At 43.2% G+C, this 17,917-nt stretch overlaps 1 protein-coding gene across 2 annotated transcripts in view; it reads left to right on the forward strand.

The window, feature by feature from the left end:
- The window catches only part of LOC147207884 (transcription initiation factor TFIID subunit 4), an 80,310-nt gene that overhangs the window by 59,147 nt on the left and 3,246 nt on the right, over positions 1-17,917 (forward strand). The gene's annotated exons all lie outside the window — the stretch shown is intronic.

The following is a 17,917-nucleotide window of genomic DNA, read 5'->3' on the forward strand; positions in this document are numbered from 1 at the left end:
AAATGGCACGCATGTAAGCATTTTGCCAAATATCTTGCACCTAAATATATCAACAATATCCATTTCTACAATAGCTGCTTTAGGGATTTGATTATTCATAATCTTGCCATTTTTAGCATAACGAATGCTAGTGCATAACATTTTAGCATGCTCTTTTTTTATTCTTGAGCAATACTTGACCTGAAATGAACAGCCAAGTCATCAAGCTAAAATTTGGGTAAAAAAAAAATGTAATTCAGTTTGAAGCTTCCAAAGAGCACAGTGGCCTGCTATCATATTTGAAAAGACTTAAGGCTGCACTGCCAAAGGTGCATTAACAAAGGATTAAGCTAAGGCTGTAAAAACCTATGTACATGAACATCTCCATTTTTTAAAATATATTTGCAAAAATAAATAGATAAATAAACAACCCACAAAAACAAAACGTTTTCACATTGTCATCATGGGGTGTTGTATGTAACAATTAGAGCGGAGAAAAAGTAATTTACAGTATTTCATTTTAGGACTAGTCTGTAACAAAGTGTGGAAAAAGTGAAACACTGAATACTTTGTGGATGCACCGTAAAATCATTATTCCCTCGCACTTCGTTTGTTCATGGTGCGATCTTATTATATGATACGCGTGCCAATCGCTAGCATGTTAGCATATAATCAATTCCAATTAGAAGTAGTATCTGAATACAGAGAAAGGCCAAAAATCCCTTTGACTTGGCACTTATTCAGGGTGCTATGCTAGCATGCAAATTGTTAGCGTGTTAGCATGTTATCACCCTGTTATTTATTGGCACAGGTGATAACCTAAAATAATGATACTATTGCTGCTAATAATAATAATACTAACAATGAGAATAGTTTTTACAATATACTTTTACTACTACTACTGCTTAACATATATAATTATAATTGAAGTATAACTTCAGTGTGCCCCTCTTTATGCCTGGGAAACATGGTCGTAGGGGTCCTTATACTATACGGTTGGTATGTGCCATAAAAACACAGGCAACTCATTGCGTTACATTGTTGGTTGCCTTTGTTCTTTTTAAATGTTCATTGTGTTGTCCTCTCGCTCACACACGCTGTTGTGATTTTTTTGTTGTTTTTTTTTTGTCCGCTTTCTCGCAACATGAAAAGAAAAACACCATCTAAAATTAGCTTGCAAAAAATGGTGGCCGAGAACAAACAAGGCGGTCCATTAGAGAGGCCCGGGTTATTGGCTGCCTCGCCTCTTCTGGTGGCGGCCCCATTAAAAGTGGTAATGTGTGCCCGCAGCCGTGCCTGGGGAGCCACGTGGGGGCCACGCCAGGCATATTTCACATGCATCACACACACGCTCATGCTGGAATTAAATAGAGCAATGTTCCCCTAAAAAAAGACTGAAGTACATCTCTTTCTGATGTGCGTCCCGGGCAAAAAAAAAAAAAAAAATTCATTGATCTCAGAATGTCCCTTGGCAATTATAAAATATTAAATCCAAGTCGCACTTTTCGTCTCAGCTTAATTTTTTTTCTCTCGCCCCACCCCCTTTCCTTCTCTCACTAGCTTTTCAATGCTTTTGACCAATTTAGAAAAAAAAAGTTATAAATGATCATCTTGGCTAGAAAAAATGAAACTCACTTTTCAACAGTTCTTTTGTTATGATTCTCGTATTGTTTTCACCCATTGTTAACTGAAAAGGCCTGCAACCACATTTTCCACCAGGTCCATGTCCTCATTCACTCCTTTAACAGTGACATTTTAAATAGTAAATTACAGTAATTGTAATAGTACTTTTTAATTGTAATTTAAGATTGCCTTGCACCACATTAAGCATCAAGGCCTCTTTGTTTTTGCCTTCTTTACACCTTAAAATAGTAACCATAGGAATAGTAATAACCATGACAAATTATATCATTGTCAAATGTAGATAAATATGACTATTTCGACAAAAAAAATAAGAATGCTTCTGCCGTATATTGATGATGATGATAATAATAATAATAAAATTGCTAATATTTCTAATACTAATAAGGTGCCCACTCGTCCTATTACTATAACTGCTGCTGCTACTACTACTACTAACAATAAAACTACTCCTAAAATTCACTACTACTACTACTACTACTACTACTAATAATAATAATAATAACAACCATAATGATACTAAAACTACTCCTAAAATTAAAACATGTACTTTTACGACTAGTACCATTGCTATAATATTAATACTTGTACTACCACTACTGCTATTACCACTACTAGTACTATTAGTAATAATAAATTGAAGAAAATAAATAAACTTGACAGTTTCTCCCCACACATGAAAAATGCGTAAGTACCTTAATCACGTTCCAGCATCGTAGCTCAGCCTACCGCAGGGACTGCGATGTGTGTGTAACATTTTTTACTTCTGAGGCGCTTTTCCTGTCTTTCTTATTGAGCTTTTTCAGCAAATATTTTCAGTGCACTAGCCTCCTTGACCCCTTCACAACCCCCACAGATCCTCCCCCAAAATCGTGAACATGGCATGCATGTCGACAAATATCATCGGCCAGCTGTTTGACAACGACGTGGCTCATTAAGCCCCTGCCCTTGTTTGCCATTTGCCTAATTAAGACGACAAATCTGTCGTCGAGAGCGTAACGTACACCGCGTCTCCTGCTCTTCTATACAGAGGAGGCGAGGAGAAAGGGATGGCATCCGCTCACTAACGCTCCATCATTTAGCACAGAGACTCTGATGTGGGAATTAGACATCCTGTGCTAATTAGGGAGGCCAATTAACTGTGAAAGTCAGGCGTTCTTTTTCTTTCTTTTTTTTTTTGACAAATAATCTCAGCAGAATACAGACACCATTGAGAATGCTATCGGTTTAAGAGAGGAAGACAGTTGGATTGTTTTTTGAGGTCTGCCACTTAGCATTAACTTGTTAGCAACGTTGTAAAAGGGGAGTCTTGGCTTCAAAACAATCATTTAACTTTCAGTTCCTGTTCAACTTTGCCATTGGACCTTGTAGAGTTGTGTGATGTTAGGATATACAGTATGTCGTCGGCACGATATAAACCATCTGTCGCATGATATATATTGTTTATATCATGGATGATTATTATTATTATTCAGATTTTTAAGCTTTTTGGCAATGTGTACATACATTAATATCAAAAGACATGAAGAGATGCTTGCCGCAGATTTTGGAGGAAGATCATTTCCATCTCTATTCCATCTATTCTTAGATTTCCCTCGTCGCTGTAGTTTCATTACCGCCACAAAGTGATATTTAATATTTATTATTAGTTTTTTATGTGGTCTATATAAAATATGTATTTTATAAATAAACAGAGAACATATCCCAGAAAAATGTTTGTTTAGGATACCTACTCCTGATTGGGGCTCATTTCGGCAAGTTAACTAGTAGGATTGTGCCAATTTAAGAATTGGAAGAACTGGAATTTGCCGCTTCAGACCTAAATGGCTGCCTCAAAGCAAAATGGCTGACTTCCTATTTTCTTTTGAGGCGTGGCTTCCTGAGATGTTTAAATGCGTCCTGTCATGATAAACCTGTCTGCTCAATTTCATGACAATCAGTAAAATTGGTCAGTTGATGCCTCCTTTTGTTAGTTGCTCGTTTGGGCGAATTCCTACAAGGGATTCATGAGCGTTTGGAATTTTCTTAAAAAGATTGCTTTAAAATGAAATGACCGACTTCCCGTTCAATCTTTGCATGGGTTCTTGAGACTCTTTCATGTGTCCTGTTGTCATAGAAATGTCCTTCCAGTTTCATGTTTATTGGTGAAACTTGTATTGGGAGCTGATTTTTTTTCTTTTCTTTTTTCCTATCTTACTTTCTGAGTGACTTTTTGGGATGGGCCGTGTTGGGGGCCCCTAGCACATTTATTTTCACCAGGATACACCAATCTGGCAAATTTAGTGGGTTTTCGGGCATGTTGAGGTCATTCATGAGAAGAATAAAAATAAACCGATTCCAAGAAGGATCATGTCTGTGTCTCTCATTCTGATCATCATTCTGATCTCATTCTGATCATCTTGATTCATGATCACATGTATATTTTATTTGATGTCATCAATTATGGATTTGCTGGACTAATGAACCACTGATAGAGCTTCAGCAGAGTAGTTGGGAATTGTTATACGTGGCTTCTTGTCGTTGGTTGGGAAAAGGCTCAAGTCAAAATGGACCCAGGAATTGGACACATCCGTTGTGGTTGATGATATCCATATCCACACTGGTTTAGGTTAGATTCACTGAGGGACTCTAAACTGTCTTTATGTGTGAATGCAAGTGTGAATAGTGATTTGTCTAGATGTGCTGTGATTGGTCGGCGACCAGTCCTGGGTGTACCCCACCTCTCGCCCAAAGTCCACTCACGACCCAAATGAGGAAAAGCACAATAGAAAATAGTTGGCTGGATGCTAACTTTGCACCAAGACAGGCCATGTGGGGGCGCTCACTGTTCACTTAGCACCCCCAAAAGCACCCCAGGAAGCTTTCATTGCATCGCAAATGGCCAAGGGTGTGTTCCTGAGCTATTTGGATACGAGGCATGCCGGAGGTGTGTTTACCGGGCTGCCGCTGGGCAACTCCCCTGTGGCGTCACCCGCCTCAGGTGTAGGAAGGAATAGACTTCATGTACAAAGTGTAATTATTGTAGCAGACAGGGTGTGGATTTAAAACGAGTCAATATGTAGATAAGCCTTTTATACACAGGCGCGCACAACCGCCTCGAAAATGATGCACGGTTGCCAAAATCCTGTGCAGGTAGGATGCAAGCCCTCTGGGCCTGCGGTGTGGGGACGGCGGGACGGAACGTTCGTTCCAGAGGGATGGAAAACCGTAAGGCTTGCGCTAAATTCTCGCATCCATGGAATCTAAACCCTGACATGAAGCACTTCTGTTTTGTCTTAACAGTTCACCGGGAGGACATTCGCCACTCACAAGTAATTTATTAGCATCCACTTGAATGGCTCTTCATGTATGTGAGTGTGGAGAAATCCACATGATCAGAAGTAGTGAGCAGCACGTTCTTTTCATGTCCCTTAAGGTACATTCTGTAGGCTTATGTACCCACCCTTTGGGCTGGTATTAGCCTTGCAGCTTTCTCCCAAGTTTTGAAGTGACTCAGCACGGACAAGTTACCAACAGGGACAGTGCACCCATGTTCTTATCCAAATATGTGGGAAAATTCAAACGAATGTATGTATGTGTGTGTATGAAAGAAAATATATAATTATTTTTAAATGAAGTTAGCTTTTAGGATTTATATAAATAAAAATAAAAAGTAAATAATAATAATAATAATAATAATAATAATGATGAAAAAAATTGGACTTAAAGAAATAATAGACAAGTGGAATAAATCACATTGAACCTTTTTATTTTTAGAAAAGCTGGACACCTACAAATCATAGCTAACCTTTGTTACAAGTTACATTTGGATGATTTATTCAAATATTGTCAAGTATTTTTTTTCATTAAATGGTTACATTTTTAGTTATTTGTAATTCATATCAATCAATTAAACAAATTCATGGACATGGAAAACTGAGTCCCTTCGTAAGAAGTCGGGCTTGGTAGCGACAACTTGCAAACTCCAAACTCAAAGGACTGAGTGGAGATTCCCAGATGCTTTTCGCAGTGGCGCAAACTCATCGAGCAGACGCTTGTCAAAAAGTACAATTTAACAAAGTCAAAAAGTTACAACGATCCCACCCCGGAATTCCTTTTGAACGATAATGACACCAAATGTGCTAAATGTCAAATCAGCCGGGATCTTTTGTCTGAAGCTAGTTTATCTCCGAAAAACCAGCGCCGCCTCTTGCCCTGGCGGCGTGCCAGATAAAACACTGTGTCACTGGGGGTCACAAACATTGGAACAAACCCACAAATATTCCATCACAATGTCGGTTCATCTTTCTGGGCCAGCTATATTAAACATGACTCTACGACTCTTCCGGTTCCCTCGGTAGGGCATCGGAATTTAATCAGAGCCGTTCTCGTTCAGGCAGACAAGTCACATCAGGTGCGCGGGGACCAGCTGTGGTGGCGTACATCGCGAGCCCTTTGAAAGCTACACAGTATCAAAAATGGCCCAGTTCATATCAATTTAAGATCAAGGATCACCACCTTCCAGTGTCTGCCATCTTCATCGCTATCAAAAAATAGGGAAATAAAGGCATCTTTTTTATTCATGGGAACTGAGCTGAAATACTAAATGTGACATTGAAAAAAATCACTTTACTACCTTCATATTATTAAAGAATATGTTAAATGTATTTGAAAACAATAAATAATAATTTAACCAATTGCCTATTTTTTCCTGATTAAACTAATTTTCCTAGATACATTTTAGTTCATAAAAATAATAATGATTTTTTTAAATGAATAAATAATACATAAATAAATAGATTTATGTAATCTTTTTTATTTTGGGGAACAACATTGGGTTCCCTTCATTTTCTTTTTCCTATTACTGAATTTTATTTTATTTTTACATTCAATTATAATTCATATAATCAAATTGCATATCCAAAAAGCTAATAAAAATAAATTCCTTCCTTACTTATTTCAAACATTTTTTTAGTAATCATTTTTAAAAAATAGTGTATTCAAATTATAACACATACATAAAGCTTTGTAACATAATCAGAGCTGCTCTTGCACAGTCAGTACGGGGACTAGCGACAGCACTGTAGAATGCGAGTCCTGTGAAAGCCAAACAATGTGAAATATGGCCCCATTTATGCTGATAAGAGATCAAGGTCTCCCATCCACCATCTTCATATCTACCGCGGTGTCTCTGCGCAGTCCCTTTTCACTTCATCACACCCTCCCTGCCTCATGCTAGCATACCGTCTCCGCTAATGAGACCATTTTTGGACGCGCTTGGTCATTTCCGCTTGCTACCTTTCCGATGGCTCACTAGTCGTCGGAGCATTTGTCTCGAAAGACATCAAAGGGGCGGACGGCCAGCCTCAACAACACCATCCCGCCACTATTAACTGAGTCGCCACCCTCTCATTCAACTTGAATTAAAAATTAAAAAGTGATGGTGCGCCATTTGGACGTGCGGCGGCATGCGCAAAACCAACACAGGCTCATTAGCCAAAGCGCTTCCAAAGACGGGTGTTCCGACTTGAGACTCATTACGCTTCTCCTGTTTTATAACTCTTTAATTGGGTTCATTTTCTATATGAAACGCTTTGAATATTTAATGTGGGCAAAAAAAGTTGTACTTGCGATACTTGGCCCATGTTAATCGTCCAGCTCGGAAAGCCATTAGCTACTTGGGATTAACTTTTATTTTTTTGCGACTGTTATTTGTGGTGCTGCCTATACCCAAGTACTTCTAGGAACAAAACATCAGACTCTGAGGCTGCTTAGCTGCATTCGGCACACGGTTTCATGAGCCGGTGCTGAGTTACAGTGAAATCTCAGTCCAAATCAAGGCATTCTGGAATGAAATGTGACACCTGTTGTGTGTTGGCAGGGTCGTTATTAGTCTGATAGAGTACCAAAAGGTAGCTATTTGCTTGGCAGGGTCGTTATTAGCCTGATAGAGTACCAAAAGGTACCTATTTGCCTAGAAAGAGTTCACATACTGTACCCTAAGGTACACACACATTATAAATACCCCATGGTGCATATTTGCCTACAAACAATACACATCGTAAGGGTCCGAATATGTACCCTTGAGGGCGTTGTATCAGTGGCAAGCCATTGGACCCTTAAAGGTTCCAATTTAGCACCGTATTTTCAGACAGAGTAGAGTGTCTCAAATATGTGCAGGGCACAATGAAATTTCGAGACTATCAAGCCCCTCACCCGTAGGTCACAACCTTTTCCAAAAGAATAAAGACCAAAAACGCACAATTAAAAGCACCCAAGAGTGGCTGAGAACAAATTGTTGAGCTCTGAGGCTGCTTTAAGACGAGATAGGATAAGACTCTTGCTTTTGTGACTTGAAACTGTGCTGTCTTACGTTGAAATCTCAAGATATTAAGGCATTCTGCAGCTTTTTGGCAAGTCCTACCAGTCCTGTGAAAAGAACAGTGGAGGACAGTTTTTCTATTTTTCTGTATCTGGCATTAGGTTGCCTCATAACCTTGATCTCAGCTGCAGGTTGTGGATCCTCCAACAGGATAAATACCCCAAACATGCAGCTACAAATAACCAAGAATTCCTGAGAATAAAACTCGTGATGCGTTGCTGCATCCTGCACGTCATTTTGAATCCACACAGCGTACAATGAAATCTGAAGACTATCAAGTCACACAAGATATACAAATAAGATGTTGCGTGTTGTATTGTATCAGTCTCTGAAAAGAACTCTTGCAGATGGGGTTATTTTGCTGAATTTAGTCACAAGGTGTCTTGAAAGCTTGGTCTCAATCCGCAGGTTGAAACCAAAAACAAGTATGGTTAAGAACAGAACATCAGCCTCTGGGGCTGCTTTGCTACATCCGGCACAGCGGGTCTTAAATCTCTGCAGGGTTACAATAAAATCTCGAGACTAACCCCAGGTATTGTTATGTGTAATGCTCTGTGCTAGCGCTAACACGCCGCCACGATAACCAATATGTGAGCATCAATGTTAGCAAGCCGCTGTGCTAAATAACAGCTAATTAAGCCTTAAAGTGGCTCAGAGGGGTTTTAAAAAGTGTTTCCAGGCAGGGGAAGTTTGCTTTTGTTTGGAAGGCAGGTTCCGGGTGTTCAGCTGTGGTGACCTCGTGACTGTCTTCTGAGGAATTGTGTATGTGCGCCGCTCCCCCTTTCCGAACCCGCAGGAGAGTGAGCGCCCCCGGGCCCGGGCCTTTCATCTTAGCGCTAACCTGTGGACTTTGAAACTCAGGGCGATGGAATTGCAGCTTTGTCAGTACACCGCTAATTAGAAAATTCCTGACCCGGAGCGAAGATGTTTTAATTATGTGTTGTGTCAACGAGTTTGCAGATTTAATCCGCCGTTGATACACACTGCTGCATTGTGGGAGCCAGAGTGGAACTGCGTCTTTCTTCCTCCCCGAGCCCACTACACCCTCCTTCCTCTTCTTCACCGCCACCTTTGTCAAACGCCATCACACGCTCAAGTGGCCGACTAAGACGAGGAGCTAATGTGCTAGCTGGCAAAAAAAAAAAAGCTGGTCCGCTTCACCCCGCACGCACACGCACACGCACGCACACACACTCCTCCACAATGTGACAGCGGCTCTGTAGCAGTGAGTCAGTGCAAGGCTAGCCAGGAAGGGGTTAAGCAGAAATTGAGCGGGGGATGCTGGGGGGCAGCAGCGCTGCAGAACACAGCAGTGTTCGTGCGAAGGCAAGTCATTTCCCGAAACACTGCAGACACATGGCCTGCGGCGCTCCAAAACCTTTGGAGACCAAAATGGCTTGCAGGAGTTAGAAGTAATAAGGTGTTTTTTTTTTTTTTTTTGCTTTTTTTTGCCTTCTTTCTCCTTGACTGAAATTCAGTGTGGTTGCTATGCATCGCCATAGAGCTCTCAAGCTGTTTTTGTGCTTTCTACCCTATAAACGCGTTCTGGGAGCGGCCCTTTGCAAACATGTGCTATCCCTTTACTTGTGGAATAAATACAAGTAGTTTGTTGTGGAAGTAATTCACTCAAATCCCTTCAACATTTCTTTTTGTAGACCACAAGATGACAAAGCAGGATGCTGGCACATAGCTGTCTTGAAGCTGCGCAGGCTACAATGAAATCGAATGCTTATCTCGCCATCCTTGAGCTTTTTGGCAAGTTTTGCCAGTTTTATGTAAGAAAAAAAAACTGTGGCGTTTGAAAGCTATTCTTATACATCCAGCACCGGTTAAATCTGTGCAGGGTACAATGAAATCCCAAGACTAATCAAGTCCTTTTGAACACTTTTTGCAAGTCACAGAAACTCTGTTAACTGAAGCAAGAACTGAAGCAGAAAAAGAAAATAAGACTGATCGATGGGGCTATTTTTCTGCATCCTGCACCAGAGTGTCAGATCCACAGCACGGTACACCGCCGTTCAGACATTTTGGGATCCATTACAATGGAAATGCCATAAAATGCATACCAAACCATATTACAGGTGAAAAGTGGGCATTATGTGATGCTTTGGAAACATTTAAAATAAAAAGATCTTTTTGATGCAACTGCCAATAAATGACAATCACATGGAACCGAACAGTCCTGAAACACTGTTTACGAAAACAGGACACGACAGGTCAGCAACATCAGACTCTTTAAAATGGATATTGAGAAAAAAAAATGACGACCGACCCAGACTGTACTGCTTGGTGGAAACAGGAGGTCTTGAGATTTCATTGTAGCTTGCACATATTCGAGACTCCTGAGCATTGGGGGGTTTTCTTGAACACAAGGGTACCAACATTTGTTGGTACGTGGCAAATTATGCAGTTTTGTTTTGGTTTGTGTGTGTGACTCTCAAAACGTTTTTGACCATCAGTGTATCATTCCAACAAGTCAAATGGTTCACAGGTTCAATGTGCCTTTTCTGAGCTTTCCGTAGTCGGCGACCGTAAATACTTGAGTCTCGTAGTGTCCCGTTTCCACCAAGCAGTTTGGTTTAGTTTGGTTTGATATGCATTTATCGTAAAGGGCCCTTCAAATATTTGATGTTGTGGGGAAAAGAAGCATCCATCTGTCATACCATATCTTGACCTACATTGCATTTTAACATCAAAATGGACCCAGTGTCCTTGACTTTTTCCTCTATGTTTGGACAGCACCGGTCGTTCCATAGAAGGGGAGCACGTCAAGGCAAACAGAGGCCTTTTGTCCATTTGAACCTCTTGGTGACGACGGGTGGACCGAACCTTTTCACCCCCCCCCCCCCCCCCCCCTGTTTTGGGTTGTGTTAATCTTGGCATCTTGGCTCGTTTGCTTCAAAGAGGTGCTCTGTTTTATAATCTGCTCATGTACATCTGTGAATTATTATTATAATTCTTGATACATTTATTAGAGCTGAATAAACTCCACATCAAATACATCACCCTGGCAATGTTGGAGTGCCCGGGGCCAATCAGCCGACATCTGTTAACTCTTTCAAAATGGCCTCATCCAGCGTGTCTGTGGGCGTTTGGCAAAGAGGGAGGCGGGGAGGGCAAGGCGAGAGAGAGAGAGAGCGAGAGCGAGAGAAAGAGAAAAAGTCTCTGTTGCTGATTAATGGCGGCCGTAGGAGAGACGTTTTGGGCCAAGTGTAGAGATTAAGAGGGGGTGGGTGAGGGCAAGGGCAGCGAGGTTGTTGCATCGGGCTCGGCACTGTAAACAGCATGGAGGGAGCAGGCGGCATTCCTTTGCTCAAATGCAGTGTGGAGGCGAACATGTGGGAAAGCTTTGCCGCCTGGCACTCACTCACTCGCCCGTCAGTCGGACAGTGAATCAGTCGCTATGTCACATGCGCGCCACTTGCGTGCCAGGTGACCCAGAAACATATTTGACACCACTAGCTCGACAACCATACACGATTTGGGAGGTTTCCATCATAAAGCCCGTTATCAAATCCGTTATGACCTGTTTTCACTCTGTAGTACTATGTCGTTTTTGTGTCCCGTTTCCACCCACAGGTTCGGTTAAAAATGTCCAAAAACATCAAACCCATTTGCTCTGTCCAGATTCATAGACTGCGTCTTCCAAAGACCGAATTTGAAGGCCATACGATGTAACTTTCGGTGCGCCTCGATCACCCGCGACTAAATTCAGGCTGACTTGAAATCTATCTCGCCTGTTTCAATGGAGACGGGCCCGAAGCGAAGGCTACTCCAGAGCATACTTTCGTAGCCGACGCCGCTCTTCTTCTACACTTCGTCCCGAGCTCATTGCCACTCTCTTGTGGCGGTGGAGCAGACGGTTCAGTGAGAGTCGCTCAACCTGTTCTAATTCACCGTGAGTTTTTGCGGACCACAGAGGATCCACGAGGAGGGGCTTTGAAAGCACCCAGCCTACGATGGGTCCTTCCGAGGACTCGGCCCACAAATTTGGACACAGCGATCGTGTGCTGACCCGTAGTTTCCACCGAGCTAGACATTTTCTACGCATTTTCTGGCATGTCCGTTATAACGCAGCATCATGCGGCAAAACACAAGCTGTGTCAGGGTTTTCCATTCGAAACCCTCCCATAGCGAACTGAACTACCACTTAATTAAACAAAAACAAACAAAAAAACAAGCCTGTCTCTGTTCTGCTGCATTTGTCCTTCTTGCCTCCAGCAGAGACGTTAAGAGTTTTACGTTTTTTTTTAAAAAAACACCATCAAAGTCTAAACAACAGTGTTGCATCATCAAATGCATCATGAAGGCATATCAAGTTCTCAGCCAACATGGGAGAACTGCACAGTTTTTCCCTCAGCATCCATGCGGCGCAGCATTTTGCACTTGGCCAAGAGTCTTCATGCAGCTATCTGGAGAAATGTGTGAATGTGTGTAAGCGCACGTGTGTGTAGCGATGTAGTGCTGAGGCAGCAGGTTGGCCGGGGCGGGGGCCGAGCTGAAGTGTGTGCCTGGCAAAGCGGGCCATTAACCCACCGCCCTAAGCTCTGACCTGGGCCAAATCCAATATTGGCTCCGGCATCAAGGCACAGGTGCCACTCAGGGTTCAAAGCCTGAGATCATCAAGAACCCCCCCCCCCCCCCCGTCCCCGTCCCCTGTCAACGCCGCCTTTCACCCCCACCTGCACCTCCTCACACAATAAAGCGCTCAATGTAAATTCCTTCAGACACCTACGAGCATCACCGCTGCTTGGCTGGAGACTAGCGAGCAGAAACAGGGAGAAAGACAGGAACAGGGTCAGTAATAATTGTAGCGCTCTATATGGCAATATACCATATTTGGTAAAGTAGTGCCTATTAGGGCTTATTGGTTTTGTGACTTCTGGCTCGTCACATCAAGGGTTGCGGGTCACCCGCATGAGTTGTTTGGGCATTTTTAACACCACGATGTTGTCACGGTTTGGCTGTGTGTGTGTGTGTGTGTGTGTGTGTGTGTGTGTGTGTGTGTGTGTGTGTGTGTGTGTGTGTCTCCAGCAGGTGGCAGATGAGTGCCTTTCCTTCAGTGTGCACACCTGCTGCCAATTATCATTAACCTTGTATTTAAGGTTTGTCGGTTGATTGTTGACCTTGTTGCCGCTCTTGCTCAAGTGATAGTTTTCCAAGACCTCTTGCTCTCGTCATCATCGTTCTTGTTCCCTAAGTACCCCGTTTTTGGAAGTACAGTCCTTGTTTTGTCATTTGACTTTGTTTTGGTGTTACGTGTGAATTGGATTCTCGACATTTCGTTGGTTTTCTCGGTTTAACTATTTCTTTGCCTTTTGCAAGTGCGTTGTGCTATTGTATTGGGGTTTTTTTTTTCCTGGTTTATATTTGACCAGCGATTTCTGTTCATACTTTGTCGGTGCACTTTTGTTTTTGCAAAAAAATAGTTTTTGTGACAGAGTTTTACTTGGTGTCTACATTTCTGGGATTCTAAACATGATTCGGTTGGTTTCAAACCTGACAAATGTCAGGAGCCGTCATAGGGGAAGGAAGCAGTTTCAGTCGGTTCATTTATTCAGACAAATGCAACCACTTAGAGTGGTCTGCAGTGCCCCCATTAGAAAACAAAATGTGAAATTGCTGCTTTCAACTTCTACTCTCACCATATTTGCTTATGTAGCCCTCGATAGGTTATGGAGCATCGTTGGCAATGTAGCACATTAAGTATGAGAAGGTAGAGACCTCAATGCTGATTTCTCCGCGGCCTCCTCCTCCTCAGGTCCACCGAGCTCTACGTTCCTGTTCCTGCAAACAAGTCAAACGTCTGAAGCAATGTATCGAAAGTATTCCCGCGCATTCCGTAGGATGGATATGTCATGTGACATGACGCCTGGGAGCGCCCATCAACAGATAAAATGACAGATGCTGTTTTTTGGCTCGTGGATCTGACTTGGTCCTCATTTTTTTTCCCTCTCTTCTTCGCTTTTCCTTTCACCCGCTGTGACCTGACAGTACTGGCATTTTCTGCTATTTTACATTTCCATTGGAAAGGATTCCGAAATATCTGAGCCTGAGTGTCATCTTCCGAGAGTTTGTTCGCGTCGGGCATCCATTTTATGGGGACTGAAAAGAATCCCCGAAAAATGTGACTTGGAGAATTGTGTGTTTCCTAAGCATTCTTTTGGGGTGTTTCCATTGTAAATACATCTGACTCGTAGTTTCTGTTTCCATCAAAGCAGGTTCTGTTGTTTTCCATCCGTTTTTGGCATGTCTATTGGAAAAGCTTCCAAAGAATTTGGACCAATACAGGCCTGTTTCCTACAATCTGTACATTTCCCTTCTGTTCGATTAGTCTTTTTTGGCATTGCCACCAAACATGATGCTTTGGGTCTGTTTGGTCCACGTTATTTGGCCTTTCCGTTGTAAAGAGTCCCAAGCATGTGATCCGTGATGTCCTGTTTCCACCAAGCGATACGGCTGAGCATTCATTTTAGCGTAAGGCTCCTAAAATGTCTCACTCGGAGTGTCATGTCGGTTCGGCTCACCAAAATATTCACTTTTGTTGGAAATATGTGAGGCGGTGTCTCGTGTTTTCACCGAACATGGGATTTGGTGATATATGCTTTGCATTCTTAATTAAATTTTAAAAAAATGAAAGTTCTCAAAATGTCTGACGCATATATGCGTAATTTCACGTGACCAGACAACAGATTAGCGGACTTCCTGTATCACTATCATAACAATGGGTCGATGGCACGATGGTTTGAAACTGAACTTCCTTAAATAAAGTTTTCTTCAGGGTGAGTGTCTTGCCTGGTTGCACTCGGTCACTCCTGACACCAACGTAGCGTCTTAGTGTACTTATTTTGTTTTCGACAGCATCAGGAATTTCCCATCCAGGCGCTGACCTTTCATTGTGCATTTGTGTCACTTGAGGCTAGCGTCGCCGCTGTCGCCGCGGGAAGCGCTCGCTCCTCGCCCGCACTCAACGTTTCCCTCGTCCTCGCGGGCAGTCCCTGTCCATCGTGTCCAGGTGGACGCATGGCTTTGATTGGTCGCCTCCACCTGGCTGTCACCGCGCTTCCTTGTGATTGGTGGTAATTGGCGTGGCCGTGAGCGGGCTCGTCTTTCACCTATGCTCAAACTGTGACTGACTTGATTTGAATGAGACGCACCCCCTTTCCAAATGTCGACCTTTATACGGCAAAGGACCATATGTAGTAGCTGTGCTTTTTTTTTTTCCCCTGGAAAAATATTTTAACTTTTTGTTTTCCCTAAAGGCGGCCCGGTGATCCAGTGGTTAGTGCGTTGACCTCACAGTGCAGAGGTACCGGGTTCATTTCCAGCTGCGGGCTCCGTGTGTGGAGTTTGCATGTTCTCCCCGGGTCCGCGTGGGTTTTCTCCGGGTACTCCGGGTTGCTCCCACATTCCAAAAACATGCATGACAGGCTGATTGAACATGCTAAATTGTCCCTAGGTGTGAGTGTGAGTGCGGCTGGTTGTTTGTCTCTGTGTGTCCTGTGATTGGCTGGCAACCGGTTCAGGGTGTCCTCCGCCTACTGCCCGAAGACGGCCGGGATAGGCTCTAGCACCCGCCGCGACCTTTGTGAGGATAAAGCTGATTGAAAAATGGATGGACGGACAGATGGATGGATGGGCTTCCCTGAAAAAAAAATGAACTTTTCTTTTTCCTGAAACAAAAAAGACTTTTTTTGCAAGACAATTTAATTTCCCTGAAAAAAATCTGCTTTTTTTTTGTGTGCTTCATGTGAAAAAGGCAATTTTAGCGACACAAAGCTTTTTCCTCATTTTTCTGGTACCATATTTGGTCAGCGATTTACAGCAAGGAACAAAAGGTTGTCGAGTCCACTCGCAGCCGTCGTATGAATCCGTCACATGTGAACAATTAGGTTCCGTCTGCACCGTGTGCCGTGTTTATTCAATGTTGCAATCAGTGTAATTGTGCACACTGCGTCTTGTTTACCCACTTCAACTTGGCACTCGAGCACCTTCCTTTTCATGCGCGCTAATTGATTCCCATCAGCTGCTATGCAGCCGCCCCGTGTTCCTTCTTGATAGAACAACAAATACAAAGACCCGTGATCAGTAGCATTGTTTATTTGCACTGACTGCCGATAGCCATAAAAGCCCTCAAAAGTTTTGTTTTCCCTGCCGTTGCCAAGGTTTTTCCTCCGACCGCCTGCAGGGCAGCATAATCTGAAATCTCATCTACTCTCTGATTTTGACAATTGGACATTCCTTTTCATCAACGCAACGGGAGTGCGGTGAATGGAGAGAAGCGTTGCTTATTCCCCCGGTGTTGTGATTCACAGAGGAAACTATCCCAAAGACAAGAAAATCCAATCGTATGAGCGAACTCAAAACAGAAAAGCCAACGTGGAATGTTTCTTGTTTAGTCTAGTTTGAATATTTAATTCAAGTAACAGTAACATACACGGTGAGCCCTGGACATCGAAATAATGGAAAATTACTTTTTTTTAAGGGGTTGGATGGGGCGGGGGACCTTTAAAAGAAAACAGAATTTGTCCCGCTTCCCCCCCCCCCCCGATAAAAATCTGCAATTTTTTCTAGAAAACACCACTTTTTTCCCTGTCTCTTTCCTGCTTTTTTTTTTTTTCCCCCTTTTGGGCGGGGACATGACTCCCCCCACCCCCTCAGCAAACTCTCTCTCTTTCCCTCTCCCCATATATATATATATATATATACATATATATATATATATATATATATATATATATATATATATATATATATATATATATATATATAAAGTGTGTGTCGTGGACGTGTTGGCCCTGTGACAATGTTGCGTTGCCCTTGTTGTGGCGCAACTGTCACATCTGCGGTGGCACGATGCGAAGGCGCCTCCTCAGATGTTGTCGGGCAGTTTTAATGACACCCTGGACAGCCTTTCTTGCCCTGTACGGTATAGTTCTCATGCCAGACCATGATGGAGTTGGTCAGGATCCATCATGCATCTGTTGAGGTTGCTGAGGAGTTTGGGGGAGAGGGGAGGAGGGGATTCCAAATTTTTTCAGCTTGCTCAACTAGTACGTCTTTCCTCATGTGCTGTGTCGTTGCGGGTCCATTGGAGTTGAGCGCCGATGTGGGGGGGGGGGGGGGGTGGCTGAGGAGTTTTTCAGGTTTTCGCCTTCTCCGCCCGGAGTGGTCCAAACGTGAGCTTTTCAATGTCGGTTGAGCAGAATTTCTCCGTCGCCCGAAGGCCTGCGCACAATCTGTCGTTGAGAAACGCGTACAGTCCGTCCGCCTTTGTTTTTTCCTCCAAGCAGCTGTGCGGTCGCCGCGTTCATCTCGAGCTAGATGGCTGAGTCTTGAATGGTGCTATTTGTTCACGCTTGCGTTCAAATCCGAGCGCAGAATTCCATGATTTCACCTTGGATGCCACAAAGCTCATCTGTCCTTATTATACGTCGAGCGATCGGATGTTGGCTAGCAACAGGCTAGCAACCTCTCCGTGTTGGTTGGGAGATGGGAAATAAAAATGAACAAGTAAGGCGATGCTAATGGCGGCACGGTGGGACTGCTGGTTAGTGTGTCGGCCTCACCCTGCAGAGGTTGCAGGGTTCGATTCCGGCTCCGGCCTTCCTGTGTGGAGTTTGCATGTTCTCCCCGAGCCTGCGTGGGTTTTCTCCGGGTACTCCGGTTGACTCCCACATTCCAAAAACATGCACGGCAGGTTAATGGAACACTCGAAATTGTCTCAAAGCGTGATTGTGAGCGTGGATTGTGGATGGCTCTAGCATGGCGCACGACCCTGATTGCACAAGTGTACACCCCCCTTTTTAAGTGACTATGCGGCAGTGTTCAGAATTAGCCAGTCATGCTCAAAAGTAAATGTCCGTGGTCACACATCTGTCACCAAAATGTAAAGTGAGTGGATTCTCAATAGATTTCACTTTTTTTTCAATGAAA

The sequence above is a fragment of the Hippocampus guttulatus genome, chromosome 3 (genome assembly GCF_054856545.1).
Source record: "Hippocampus guttulatus isolate MCC_2025c chromosome 3, RoL_Hgut_1.0, whole genome shotgun sequence".
NCBI lineage: Eukaryota > Metazoa > Chordata > Actinopteri > Syngnathiformes > Syngnathidae > Hippocampus > Hippocampus guttulatus.